Below are 12,640 nucleotides of genomic sequence, written 5' to 3'. Positions count from 1 at the left end.
TCATTCTGTTACCCGGGCTAGAGTGTGATCTCGGCTGACTGCAACGTCTGCCTCCCGGGTTCAAGTGATTCTCCTGCCTCAGCCTCCCGAGTAGCTGGGATTACAGGCACGTGCCACCCTGCCGGGCTGATTTTTTCATAGAGATGGGGTTTCACCCTGTTGCCCAGGCTGGTCTTGAACTCCTGACATCAGGCGATTCGCCCGCCTCCGCCTCCCAAAGTGCTAGGATTACAGGCTTGAGCCACCGCGCCGGGCTTGAATGGTATACTTCAAAGGTGGAATTTTATGGTGTTGAATTATATCTTGATTTTTTTAACGGGGGAAAATGACGCCGCTGGAGAGAGTTAGCGGAACTGAAACAATGAAATGGTGCACGCTTGTCTCCAGTCTCCGTTGCATCCATCCCAACGAAGTTTGGGCCCTGGAACGGTGCACCAAGAAGGCCTAGGGGAAGAGACGCTGGGGCAGGATCGGGAAGAAAGACGTCTCCGGATTCGAAGGGAATGCGGCTAAGGTGGCGGCGGAGGCTCGCCTAGGACTGGAGAGCGTTCCTAGGCTCAGAAGTTGGCCGGGCCAGAGCGGAGATTTAAAGGTTGGAGCGCAGAGGCTCTTAAAGAGGCCGGGGCGAATTCCCATTCAGCATCCACCTTAAAGCCAGCTCCCGGGCGCCACAGATCAGACTCGGGTAAGTGCACGGGGCCGCGGGGGAGGCGGTGGCGCCGACTCCTGCCCCTGGCTCGCTCGCGCGCCCTGCCGGGCCCAGGGGCTTCGGCACGAGTGGGCTGGATTTCGCAGGCCGCGCGTCCTGGGGGCCGGGGTGCACGCGGGGACAACGGGGCCCAGGCACCCGCCCCGGGCTCCCCAGCCGCGGCGCTCTATTTTTAGCAGGCGCTGTGGCAATGTAAGGAATGCGCGACGCGCCAGGCGCTCGGGGCGCATGCTGGCGGCGCGGTCGCTTTAAGGAGGCGCCGGGGCGGGGACGGACTGGAGCGGCCGGCTGGCGGGGAGCCGTCAGTCCGGCGGCCGCGGGGCCCGGCGGGCGCGGCGCTGCCTCCTCACCGGCGCGGGCTAGCAGGGGACGGCCGGAGTGCCGGAGCCGAGCCGCCGAGCCGGGACTGGAGCGCGCGGTGAGTGGTCCGACGGCCTTGGAGGGGAGGGGGTCCGGCCGCGCCGCCTCCCACGGCCGTCGCTTTGTTCCGGGGCGGGAGGTGTGGCCACCCTCGGGACTCCGCCGCACTCTCCGCTTGCGGGGTGCGCTGTGGGACCGGCTCTGCGTGGCGTTTTGCCCCGGTCGCGGGCTCCAGCGTAACGGTATGCGTCCGGGAAGTCGGCCACGACCGAGACCCCAGTGGGGAGGGCCTGCGCGCGCCGCTCAAAGAGACCTTTTCATGGTAATCACCCTTGGGTTCCTTGGCTGCCTCAGCGAGAACCCGGCCGGTATAGATGGGCGGCAGGACGGAGTGGGAGGGGTGGGAAGCTCTTTCTCTACCTCCCCTCCTTAAGATGGCGTTAACGGGAGGAGGAATCCGCCAGGGAGTTGACAAATTGACCTGAAAAATAAAACGCAGCCTCTTCATAAACAACCCTTCACTGCTCCCGGAGGTTTGGGGAGCTGGAGCTGTGGTCACAGCTAGGGCCTGGGCTCATATACTGAACTGAGCTGGCTGGGGCGTCAGACACGGTGCCAGTCCTGCCCCGTGGGGAAGGCAAGAGCACAAAGTGACAAGCCAGTGTGGTTAAGTGCTGAGATCTGGTAAGCCCATGGGTGTGGGAGCCCCTGGGGGTCTCTACTCCAGAGTGGGAGGTGAGGGAAAGCCCCCTAGATGTCTGGCCACAGGATGGACACTGGACACCCAGCTAGACTCTGGCTGGAGCTGAGGTCTGTTCTGGCCTGGGACAAAGCGGAGTCTGGAGAGGTGGACAAAGGCCATCAAGACCACTGGGGCCTTCATCATAGAGCTCTGGCATTACCCCTACTCCCCAGTGGCCCCTGATGGTGTGAAACCTCCCTGGCCTTGCTTCTCCAGGACCCACTCTGCCCTGGACCTGACCAGAGAGGGTGGCTGACAAGGCTCAGAATCGTGGCCTCCAGAGGTTTTTCTGGCAGCAGGAGTAAGATGGAGATATGAATTAAGAGCTCTGAAGCTCCGCGGTAATAACAGCAACCAACAGGGCTTACAAAGACCAGGCACTTGAAGTGGATTTGCTCATCATTTGACAAGACACCTCCAGAAAGATTTTGTTTGTTATAAAGGATGGAGGATCTGGGGTGAGAGAAAGAGCCAACAGCTTGTCCAAGATCTTATCCGAAGTCCATGCTTTTGGCCACGTGGCTGTCCTGGGCTTGGGAAGGCTTTGGTGCAGCCTCTGTTAAGAGTTTTATAATATATGGTTTTATAATCATTCACTATAGACATTCACTGGTGGGTTGAAGTGTGAGGCAGTGAGCTGTGGGTATTAATAACTGACTTGTGTCAGAAGCTTAGCAGTGAACAAAAGCACTTTCTCGAATATAGTTCTTAGAGCTTCTCCTGCTTCTTTTCCCAGGGAAAAAACTTGAGCTGCTAACATTTTGTAAACCTCCTAATTTCCTGTAAATCACATGTCCCTGCTGACTGAGGCTGAAAATGTTTGGGGCAATGGTTTTCACCCTTAGGTCTGTTCACACTGCCCAGCAGTCAGTTAGCTTCTCTCTGTGTAGTTTATGGTGTAGTTTGTCCTTTTTCTGCCAGGGTGGAAGGCATGGGGCTTTCATGCTCTGGGATTTTTGAGGTCTGCCAGCCTCTGGGGAGGGAGGTGTTGAGCAAGCCTCGTGCTCTGGTGGAAACTGACCCCCCAGATGTGACCTCAACATTTACTAAAGGCAGAGGGTAGGGGTAGTCAAGGCCCTCTGGTGAAGCAAGCCATTGTCTCCAGCGCTGTCAGCTTTGCTCCTCCGTAAGACAGTTGCTAGTTTCCACCTATATAAGACATCTTGTGACAGTTTAACTTTTATGTTATTATTAGCTCTAGCTACCAGTATTTCACATCTGAGCTACTTATAAAGTGACAAGTTCAGCCAGGGCAACATAGTGAACCTCCATCCCTACAAAAATTAGCCTGGCCTGGTGGCATACACCTGTAGTCCTAACTACTCTGGAGGCTGAGGCGGGAGGATTGCTTGAGCCCAGGAGGCAGAGGTTGCAGTGAGCCGTGATCACGCCGCTGCACTCCAGCCTGGATGACAGAGCAAGACCTTGTCTCAAAAAAAAAGAAAAAAGAAAAAGTAACAAATTAGTTACCCATGAGGTTGGTTTGGTTCCTGAGCTCTAGTGGTCACCTGGAATCAGGAATGACTATTGATCTCTGATAAATTAGGCTCCTAGGATGACTGGTCCTAACCTTAGTCAGAATCACATGTTGACCAGCCTCCTGGATCTAGTGAGTTCTCAGGGACATGTGGTCTCCATAATATATTTCATATCTGATTTAATCGTTGTAGTCTGTTCTGCCAATGAAATGCCCCCATACAGAGTGCTTCTCCCTGAAAGCAATTGAAAACATACCTGCACAGGAACATTGTATGGTTTGTACAAGCATACTCATGTGAACTGAATGGGAACCCATCCTTGTATGATGCTAGAATGTTTTTAAGTGTCCAGAGGGTGTTGCATTGAGTTCCAGAGGGTCTGCATCTGCCAGGCCCTGGGCAGTCATAGAAGGTACAGTCATCTTTATCTGGAGATGGGAAAAAGAAAGGAGCTGGAGGACTTCCCTGAGACCTGGGACACCTGGCAGGTACCCATTGTCTAGGGACCGAGCAAAGAATTCAGGCTTTGAGAAGAATTTTGTTGCTGGACTCCGAGGCCCTGCCAGCCCTCCTAAGTCTTGGATCATGCTTCTGAGCCCTGTAGTACCACATCAGTGGGGATGCTTTTGGCTGCAATTAACAAAAACCAAATAACAGTAAGATTAAGCAGAGCACAGGTCTCCCAAAGATGCTCTCTGCCCATGTAAGATCTCTGTACACAGGAATGGGATATCAGTGCCACTTCCAGCAAGTTCCTGCATGGGACAGGTAACCACAAAGGCTGAGGGTCTGGAGTTCAGAGTAATAGGTTTTGTCTTCTTGAGTCACAGCCTCTTTAATATGCTGATGAGAAGCCCTGGAAACATTGATGTACAAAGTTGGACATATAATTCAGGGGATTCATGGATCTCTGAAAAACCAGCCCTGGATCCCAGCTTACCTGTCTCTGGTCTGAAGGCACATGACTTCCCTGATGTTCATGGCGGACCTATTCTGTGAGCCCATTGTGCAGCCAAGTCAGCATGCCACTCCAGTGTGGTCTGAGAGGGCAGAGATGGGGGCCACATCTAGAGTGGCACAGCTATCATTGCCCAGCCTGTGAGTTGAAGACTATGCAGTCAGCCAGTGGGTCTGACAAAGAGGTCAGTGCTGGCGCTTTCTCATTCTTCAGCAGAGGTGATGACGTTCAGGCCGAGGTGGAGACCACGCTGCACTCGCCACGCATTCCATGGCGCCCCATCTCTTGTTCTCTAGTAGCATTCCCGCTACCTGTGTGATGCAGCTGGTTCCACCTATTTCCAGAGGCTCCACCCTGGCCCTCCTTGCCCTTGCCCCCACCACTCAGCCCCTAGGGCTGTTTAGCCGGCCAGCATGATCTAAGACAGCTTTCTGCAAGCATTCCTCTTCTAGGAGTCATGAAGCAGCAATGTGTGTTTTGCTTCTTTTTGTTGTTGTTATATTAAAAAATATTTTTAATATTCTAGTCCAATCCATATTGTTTTATTTTTTTGGTTATATATTATATATACAAATACATTTTTTTGTATTTTGCTTCTTAACATCCCTGTCATTGTCCTTAATGTTCTTAGTAGCTTCACTAGGTGGGGCCTGCTGCTTGACAATGTGGGTCATCACTGGGTGCTGAGGTGACATTCTGAGTCTCAGAGGGTCATGGTCCTGGCATCAGGCTACCTTAAGGGATAAAACAGTATGACTTACATATGGGTTGTGTTGCTAGTGAAATTTTAGAGAGCCCCAAGAATGAATTTGGCTGCGCAGCGTGTAGTGGCCAAACAAAGGAGAGTGGGTGGAGAGTTGGGAGTGCTGGTTCCGGCCTCGGTGACTATCTGTAGGGCCTTGTCTGGGTCCTGTGCTGCGCTGGCCCAGGCTCCATCTGTGACTTCTCTGCCCAGCCCTCATCGTCGTTATGGGGAGTAGATAAAATGCACAAATGAAAATACACTTGGGAGGCCAGAAAGGGCCAGAAGATTGAAGAGCATTACCAGTATTCAAGCAACCTTCAGAGGACAGAATCCTAGACCCAGAAGGAGCCCCCTTAGTATATTGAGTCACACCCTGTAGAGCACATTTCTCATAGTGGTGAGGAAGATGATTTTAGGTGGAATACAGCATCTTTCATTTTAATAGTTACATACTGGTTTATTTAAATGTATTATAAAAATACAGACATCACAACAAACTGGGATTTTTTAATGGATATTTTGCTCAGATTAAGGCTAATGAAATATTTTAAGTTAAAAAATATAGCAAAATTTTTAAACATAAGCTGGTTTTCAGGTTAAGGTCGTCATAGTACAATAGTAGGCAAATATGGCCCAAATGTGAAAGTGACTCCTTGAGGAAAGGCTGGGAAACTTTCAGCAGGGGAGTCCTTCCCTCCCTGACAGCCCATTAGGGGTGTGTCTTTGACCCCACCTGGACCCTTCTAGAGACACAATGTTTGCTACCCTTTGAGTCAGTCCACTGCATTTGCGGATTCTCTCATTCTTGGGAAGTTCGGGCCCTTCTCGCTTTAACCTGTCTCACTAGGTGTTTCCCACATGAACCTTTGGCAGTCCTGCTTTTCTCCAGCATGAGCAGCTTTACTTTCTTCAACTGCTCTTCAAGTGTCATGGTTTAAAAATGGCCCCTCCGTATGTCTGTCCTTTCTTCCATCCACCTACCCATCCATTCACTGATCCATCTCTCTATCCATCTTTCCTTCAGCAAAGACTTGTGGGCTAGACCCTGTACCGTATACTTTATATTCGCTATCTCTAAGCCTCACGACAATTTTGTTAGATGCGGCTAACCTTTTGTAGATGTGGAAACCGAGGCTCAAGGAGGTTAAGTCACCCACAGTCATAACCTGAGAAGCAGAGTCGGGAAGGAGTCTGGCCATGGTCTGTCTCTTCCTAAAGCACATGCTCCTTCTGTTACACTGTGTTGTTCCCAGCACTGGATGACCAAAAATGCGATCCCTTCTCTCCTGGTGCTTAGGGGACATATCCCATGGAGGTGTGTGGCTCTATATAATCAGTGTGCAGTGGGCAAAGACCTCACAGGGAGTGAGGATGGAGCAGCCTGTGCACAAAGATGTGGTGAGGCGGCAGAGGCCGCAGGGGTACAGAAGATGCCGGCTGGCAAACAGAGGCAGTGAGTGCCTAGCTGGCAGGAGTCTTCCCTGACTGTCATTAATCTTTCAGTCACAAATGAACCCCTAAATCATTTGTGTACTTTTTTTTTAATTTTGAAAAAGAAAAACGTAAAGGATAATATAACAAGTACCATGTACCCATTACCCAAAATGAACAGGTATGACCATTTTTTCTGCACTTGATCCTTTTCACAGTAGGGCTAGACTTAAAACCAGACCCCTTATCCTTTGGCCTGGCCAGTTTGGGCCTGTCCTCAGCCTGCAGTGGGCTTTTGGGAGCGTTGCTCCTGAGTTTTCATATATTGACTCTCTCCGGGGGCTTCATGTCCTCAGTTAATGTGATGACTTTGCCAATGGGCCTCCCTGGACTGAAGAGCCTTTTGCTGCTTCCGACACACTGGGGAGGAGCCACTCTGGGGAGAGTGTGTGTTTTGGGCTGTGACCTTTATCAGAGAAGTTCATCCATCCTCACAAATACTTGTGTTGACCATTGTGGGTTTAGCCAGGCTCCAGAGCATGGTTTAGTCATAGCTGCATAAACTGAACTGTAATATTAATGGTAAGTCTGTATATTTAGAAGAGAGAGAAAACATAATTCTCTTTTTATAACTAGATGACAATGATAACAAAATACTTTGTTGTTGCTGTTATTGTGAGCAGTGAGGTCTCACTCTGTTGCTTAGGTTGGAATGCAGTGAAGCGATCATAGCTTATCACAGCCTCGAACTCCTGGGCTCAAGTCATCCTCCTGCCTCAGCCTCCTGAGTAGCTGAGAATATAGGCATGTGCCACTATGCCCATCTAATTTTTAAAAAAGTTTTTGTAGAGATAGGATGTCCTTTGTTGCTCAGGCTCATCTTGAACCCTGGCCTCAAGCGATCCTCCCACCTCATCCTCCCAAAGTGCTGGGGTTATAGGCATGAGCTACCACACCTGGACACAAAATACATTTTATATTCTAAGGTATAGGATTACTTTAAGAGAAGGAGACTAAAGTATAATGGAGTACTTTGTAATCCATAACTTCACAGCTTTCCCTTCCGGAAGCTTTCACAGAAAAAACCAGGTGCCTGGTACTGGGTCCTTTTCTGCCGAGCAGGAGCAAGGCGGCAGAGCCAGCAGCTGCAGATAGAAACTCTCCATGATGACAGGACGCAGCTTCTCACCCGACTGTTTGCAGCCTTCTCCTTTCCACCCACTGATTGACTGCTGAGCTGAAACCTTACGTGATCCTGTTTGCATGTAGCTTGCCATGAGTTAGAACAGTGAGTAAAGTACTGCTTTTAAAAGCTGTGCAGAAAGATTCAAAAACTTGTGGAAAGGCATCCTTATCCAGGGCAAATTCTTGTCAATCACTATTGAGGGTCAAGAAAGTAGGGACCTGTGGGGGACCGCAAGTCCTCTTCATTAAGTGCTGAGTATGTCTTGAAACATTTTCTTTCCCTGAGTTGCCCCTAAAGAATAACACTACTAGGCTGGACGCAGTGGCTCATGCCTGTAATCCCAGCACTTTGAGAGATCAAGGCAGGAAGATCACTTGTGATCAAGAGTTCGAGACCAACCTGCCCAACATGGTGAAACCTCGTCTCTACTAAAAATACAAAAATTAGCTATGTATGGTGGCGCATGCCTGTAGGCCAGGCTACTCCGGAGACTGAGGTAGGAGAATTGCTTGAACCCGGGAGGTGGAGGTTCCAGTGAGCCAAGATCGCACCACTGTGCTTCAGCCTGGGCAACAGAGAACGACTGTCTCAAAAAATAAAAATAAAAAAGAACAACACCAGATCTTTTCCCCTCATTCTGCTGGAGATGCCACAAAAGTCAGCAAAGGCTGGGTGCCGAGAGACCTAAGAAGACCCAGCTTTATTGAGGCTTATTTTGCAATAGAAGCCATATCAATGAAGGCAGTTGAACATATTATACAACCAGTGCCTATGCGATTAAACAGAAAGCTACATATGTGTTATACTTACAGCCATACCTTTTAAAAGACAAGTTTGGGTTTAAAAGGAAACCACTGGGCATACTGTATATAAGGCTGTCTCTAGTATACCAAGTGCACAGATTAAATGTAAAAGTATTTGTGGGCATGTGGATCTGTGGGGAGATTGCTAGAGTCGAGTGGATTCAGGAGACTTCCCCCACTCTTCAGGAGCTGACCATTTATGGAGGGGTGTTGGTGACAGGTTGTTGTCCCTCAAAAGCATTATGTATTCATTTCAAAGGCAAAATTAATTTTAGTTCAGTTTAGATTTTTTTTCCTAATCCTTTAGAATTTTAACATGTCTTCTTGAAAATGCTCCCTTTTTAGAGAACCCACAAATTCATCTCTTTATATTTTCACTCCACTGGAAATGGAGGCTCGAGGAGGAGACAGGCAAAGCTGTCTTTCTTGGACAACACTGCTCTCACAAGTAGCGTGGTCTTCTTTCAACTTCTGCTTTATTATAACCAGAGATGATGGAAGAAGGGTGGAATCATGGTCCCAAAGCCTTGGGGGCATATATTTTTAAAAACCTCTATGAGATAGGGCTTCTCAGCCTTCCCTCCCCACCCACATTCCTCAGTTTGAGGTTCCTGGGGCAGAGCTGGAAGGGCTAGCCTGTCTCATGCTCCCACTGAGGAAGTCCAGCCCGGGAGAGGCCAGGTGCCCTGGTGCTCCCAAGCAGTTAAGGCCAGCTGGCATCACAGGCTTCCCATCCACCCCCATTCACTGACCCATCCCCCCCCAACCCCCCTGCAGTGAACAGCTGCCTGAGTCCACTTATCTGGGGCAGGGTGGGTGTTTCCTGCATGTTTGAGATTTTAGGAGGAAATCAAAATAAAGAAACAAAGCCTTTGTTTTATTTCTGGACTTCCAACTGGGGATGGCTGGAGGAATGGAAAGTGGGGAGCAGAAGGAGCAGGTCACTTGGCACTTCAACAAAATAACTATTCTAATAGAGCATTTAACAGAGACTTTTTCTATTTAGGGTTGGGGTGGGTAAGTAGGAAAGATGGGCAGGGCCGGGAGAGCCACTTTGTGTGGAAGGAGAAGGTGGGGTCTCCCTTGCCCCAAGCAGGGTCTCTGGCAGTGCCTGGTGTTCAGGCAGGGAGGGGTCTGAGGCCACCCAGCTGGGCTGCAGAGTTGGCAGCCTGGGGACTCAGGGACTTTCAATTTCTGCCCTGAAGGGACCCTCTGCTTCAATTTCTGCCCCACTACTTGTCTGTGTGAGTCTCTACCTCTGTAGCCTCCTCTTCCGTATCTGTAATGAGAGGATGTCCCAGCCACACTCTGTGCCCTTTCTTCTCTAGTCCAGTTACACTGGGTCAGGCTCTCACCTGACATGTGGAAATGGGGAGATGCATCCCCCAGTATTTCTTAATTCTTCCAAAGGATTTTCTCCTCATAGAAATTCTCTGAGGGTATCATTTGTTTTCTTTAAAAATCGCCCAAGTATTGATGAAAACCCTCCCCATCTGCAGTATTCTGAAGATTTCAAGGTATGGACCATGCCCATTGGCCATCTGGCCTCCACTCCACTTGGCCTGACATGCATACAGTAAGGTTGGCTTCTTCATCCCCTAAGCCACTACTATTGTATATAATAGGCATTCAGCAAGGGCCTTTAAGAAGAGGGTTGTCTGCAGCCCAGATCAGGGCAGAAGTTAAAAATGAATGTCAGATATCCTCTCCTTGCTTGGTCACACCCTTGGAGAACATCTCTGTGGCTGTCTCCTCAAACCTAGTTTACTGCTATTTTCCAGGGACTAATTTTCCTGGACACCTTTCCCCAGACCTTCTGAAAACTCCAAATTTCCATTACTTCTGATTGCAGAACAAGGATTACAATCTATCTTAGACTAGGCTGTGGGCTGCCCTTGTCAGATGTACAGGGGCCTGGGTGTGGTGGCTCATGCCTGTAATCCCCCAACTTTGGGAGGTCGAGGTAGGTGGATCATTTGAGGTCAGGAGTTTGAGACCAGCCTGGCCAACATGATGAAACCCCATTTCTACTAAAAAAAACTACAAAAATTAGCCAGGCCTGGTGGCGTGTGCCTTAACTACTTGGGATACTGAGGCAGGAGAGTTGCTTGAACCCAGGAGACAGAGGCTGCAGTGAGCCAAGATTGCACCACTGCACTCCAGCTTGGGTGACAGAGCAAGACTCTGTCAAAAAAAAAAAAAAAAAAAAAAGATATAAAGGGGCCATTAAAGAACTCATCTAAATAAGAATTATGCACTCTAGACCTATACCTTTACCTGCAGTAAGAACCAGCAGAAGCTCTGGGATTATTAAGCTGTCATTATTACTAGCCAGACCACGTCAGTTTTCTTTTAATGACCAGGGCAAAGCCAGGTGTTAATTTTTTCCCTTTCCTGGTAGAACATTTTGTAACATAAGGACTGGAGATGATATAGATTGACAATATTTACTGAGTACCTTCTCTGTGCCACACATGTACTGAGCACTGGAGATACCGTGGAGAATAGAACAGAGGGTGGACTCTGGCCACATGAAGGTGATGGCTTAGTGGGGAAGACGCATTACATCGTAAATAAGCAGTTAAATGACAGCACACAAGATGCTGTCAAGGCCGACAGCTGGGTGCTTTGGGAGACCCTGATAGTAATCTCATGTAGTCTGGGGTGCAGTGGATGTCAGGGGAGTATATGTAAGGTACTTAGCATGTGGTCAGGGCTTAATAAATGGTCATTATAATGATCACGCCTGGCCACAGGGCCCAGCCTGGTTCCACCACCAGCTGGTGGCTGCTACCACCCACTAACAATAGTTTTGCACAGAGAGGATTTTCATTAGGCCAAGATTATACAGCTAGCAGAGGGACTTTCATTCATGACATTTTATAAAAGTGCTATATGTAGAAAGCAGAGGGGTGGAAAGCTCTCCCCAGGCCCCCCAGCCAGTACTGACCTTTGGACAGGCCTTGCCCTGCAGGAGTGGAGCAGCCAGGCTGGTTACTGAGGGGGAAAAATGCAGCAGTCATTTAGGGCTTGGGGAGGGAGATGTGAAAAGTGGTCTTCTGCCTTTCCAGCTGAGTGGGCTTAAAACCCTGGGATTGGAAGGGTCCCTGAGAAGCCCTCCCACCCACCTCCAGCCCGGTTCTCCACTCCAAAGCTAGGTGGCCAGTCCTCCTTCCTCCGAGTCTGCTTCACAGACCTTTGCAGAGGAAAATCCCACACTTATTGCCATGCCTGCCTCGTTTTCAGGAAGTTTCCCTTTTATTTGGCTTCAGTCTGCCTCTCTGCAGTCTGGTTACTTTTTAAACATGGAGACTGAATCGCCTCTCCCCACCTCAAGGAAGAACCTAGACCCTGTGTCTTTCTCATTTTTGGTGAAGCATAAACATTTTCACGTTCTTCATTAATGATGCCTAACATCTTAAATATAAATAATGAAAACAAAGCAAAGGAGCAGCCTTTTTGAATGTGCCTTTTTGGCCTCCACCTCCCTGGGCTCTGACACACTCCTGGGGTGGCTGTGTGCCTCTCCCTGCAGAATGCCAGGCTGGCCCATCTCCTGCAGGCCAAGTAACCCCTGCCACTGCTGTCTTTAGTGAGATCATTTCCTTTGATCTCACACCTCCTTGCACCAAAGCCAGGCCAGGCCAAGGCAGTGTGAAGAGTTGCCTGCTTTGGAATGGCCACACCGCTCAGATGTATGTTTGCTCAAGAAGGGATGGGGACAGAGCGTTGATTTATTTGGGTTATACAATTTGTAAAACTTTTTCATGGGTGGTTAGTATTTAAAATATTAAAATAGCCAGAAATCTGAGTTTTTGCATAGACTCAGATTGCTGGCTATCCTTTAAAAATTTAGACTGTCTGGCAGCCTCATGGCAGATAATACCTTGCAGCAGTCAGCTGGTGCGGGGTATCAGTAATCTCCTGTTTGTGCAAGCCCCACTACTCCCTGTTGCCTGCAGTACCCCCTTCTGTCATTTATTGACCTGGCCTCTGCCAGCATCTGAGTTTGGGATGTCCGTTTGGTTCATGATTCCCTGTTTCTGCTACTGCAGGGTAAAGCAGTTGAGATGGGAGACCAGTCAGAAAGCATCCGTCTCTCAGGCAGGGGCCTGTGAAATGCAGAGGGATGCCTGGCCCTGGCATCTGGGCCTTCCCTTTTCTCTCTGTCACCACCCTGCGCTTCTGCTGGGTTTACCAGAGGGTGCTGGTGGAACAACATAACTCC

General features: G+C 49.4%; 1 protein-coding gene across 4 annotated transcripts in view; it reads left to right on the top strand.

Moving 5' to 3' along the window:
• Positions 1-27: 27 nt before the first annotated feature.
• The window catches only part of MRAS (muscle RAS oncogene homolog), a 54,560-nt gene continuing 41,947 nt past the window's right edge, over positions 28-12,640 (top strand). The window contains exon 1 of one of the 4 annotated variants that reach the window (XM_017528229.2): positions 28-685. The gene's annotated coding sequence lies outside the window, so the exon portion shown is untranslated. Of the gene's footprint in view, positions 686-988; positions 1,128-1,310; positions 1,392-1,575; positions 1,736-12,640 lie in introns of those variants that run through there. The other 3 variants (XM_017528228.2, XM_037738367.1, XM_017528230.2) reach the window with 3 other exon arrangements.

The sequence above is a fragment of the Cebus imitator genome, unplaced genomic scaffold (genome assembly GCF_001604975.1).
Source record: "Cebus imitator isolate Cc_AM_T3 unplaced genomic scaffold, Cebus_imitator-1.0 Scaffold53, whole genome shotgun sequence".
In the NCBI taxonomy this organism is placed as follows: Eukaryota; Metazoa; Chordata; class Mammalia; order Primates; family Cebidae; genus Cebus; species Cebus imitator.
This window is presented reverse-complemented; position numbering and strand designations above follow the sequence as displayed.